We start from the raw sequence: 2250 nt of genomic DNA on the forward strand, positions 1-2250 counted from the left end.
CCCATGTATTAATATCTTCTTAGTTTTCTTCTCTCTTCCATTATAGTTTTACGTAAAGAAATAATTCAAGATACGTATAATTCGAACAGGTGACATAAGAATTCTTGAGGACAATTAACATTGTCAATTAACAATCATAGATACACAAATGTATAAATGTTTCGAATTCAATATTTTTGTGTGGCTCAATAATTATAAATATTACAAACGTTGCGCAGAGGAAGATAAATGTTCGCTGCTAAGAACTGCTAAAACGGCGAGAATCATTAAAAGTGGTGTTACAAGGAATTCTCATTAAGGTGATGTTTCGATATAACTATAATATCACGTGTCCGTTACATAATACAGAAATGAAGAGAAAGAAGCTCGTACATAAGTCAGCGACACATATTGATGATGGTAGCACTGCCGTCTTTTAACTACCGCTCGTCTCTTCTCATTCTTTCTTCCTCGGCGGCGGCTGTGCCCTGCCAAGAGAGATCGGCGAAGACCGGATGACGCGCGGATGAAACGGGAGGTGGGTACATTAGGGGGCTAATTTGGCAGCGTGCCGGTTGTTAATTTTAATTGCAAAAATAATACGGCAAAAAACTTTCGCTGTCCGAACCAACGTTCGGGCTGTTACAAACGAGCTTGGATGGTACGCGAAATCGTGAATTTCTTTTTGGAGCGGAACACGCGTACGATATCGTACGACGTGAGACACCAAACATTGGAATCGAAAATATTAAGGCATTACCACGGCCATATTAATCCACGCCACAAAAATGTTAGCGGTATCTCTGGCTTGAATGAATAAAACGCATTGACGCATTTATATGCAATTCTCGACGTTAATCTACCGATTTTCCATCCAGAAGTAATGAAACAGAGTAATTGTATTCCCACAATTCAGAAAGATTTGTTTCGGAGTTTGCGAATTTGTGATTAAATAACAGAATTTTACTTTGTAAAGTATACTTGAATACTTTTTTTTATTAATGTTATCATTTTTATGTATCAGGTGTATAATCTTTACAAAAAGTGATTGGAATTGGAAATTTATATTTTTCGTATAAAAATAAAAGTTATATACATATGAAACAGTTCAATAAGGTCAACATTTATATTTAATAATATAATTTTACAATTTAAATTTGATAATTTAAATTATAATTTTCCGATTTTATCTTAAATATTTTTTTCAAAACGTATTTGTTTTTTATTAAAATAATTTTTGATCTTAGTCCGCTACCAAACTTTTTGTACTATAAATACAATATAGAAAAGTCTGTAATTTTAAAAATAATACTTTTATTTTGTTAAAAAATACGTAAGATATATCCTTAATTAATTAGATATCTCTTATTACGACTTTTTCAAGTCAATTCAATTCTTGTTAAGAAATTATTAAAAATAATGTGTTCAGCTATTATAAAATGATGAAAACAAGAAACAAATTATACACCTTGTATTCTTAATTTATCTTATTCCCAGAATACATAATCACTTAAAGAGATATGGTTTACATACACACGTCAATATTATCGTATGATAATTATGGCATGTGCACCTCGTCTCGCAACATGTGCTCCGCGGTAAAACCAGCTTTGCACGACGCTATGCTCATCTTCACGTGATGTAAAAGTCTGATCCTGTCAAGGATCTTTCGGCATAGTCTTCAACCGGCGTGAGGACGTCACAGGCTACACAAGCCCGCGACGGAATAATTTGTCAAACTTGTCAAGGAGACAGTGCGGTGCGACCGTGGCTTGGCCTAATGAAGCGTCACGAAATTCCTCTGCGAAACACGTTGACGATTTATCCGGCCCATTGCACCCCGACTAGCTCACCATGAGAACGGTCTTATTTCACGGGACGTTACGACGCGCCTTCGGCGCGCTCTCCTCTGGTGCGCTTACGAGCGCGGGACTTCGCAAAAACGTCCCGCGGACGAGGAAATCGCGGGAACGCAATCCGCGCGCCAAGGCGAATCGCAAAACGTGCCAATCCGAGCGTCGACTACTCCGTGTGCACCGATCGCGGATTGTGACGGCTCTATCTCCAGTGGTAAGTAAACGCCCGGGGACGTAGTTCCACTTATAAACGACTACGACGTGATTGCATGATTGTTATCGTGCGCAACTAAAAACTATAAAATTTCAATGGAATAATAAAAAGCAATGTTAGTACATTAGGTATAGAATAAGCATAAAAAAAATTTGTTATTACCTTTGCAAAAGTCTAATACTGGTTTAATTTATTATTGGA

This window comes from Trachymyrmex septentrionalis, unplaced genomic scaffold, assembly GCF_001594115.1.
Source record: "Trachymyrmex septentrionalis isolate Tsep2-gDNA-1 unplaced genomic scaffold, Tsep1.0 scaffold97, whole genome shotgun sequence".
In the NCBI taxonomy this organism is placed as follows: domain Eukaryota; kingdom Metazoa; phylum Arthropoda; class Insecta; order Hymenoptera; family Formicidae; genus Trachymyrmex; species Trachymyrmex septentrionalis.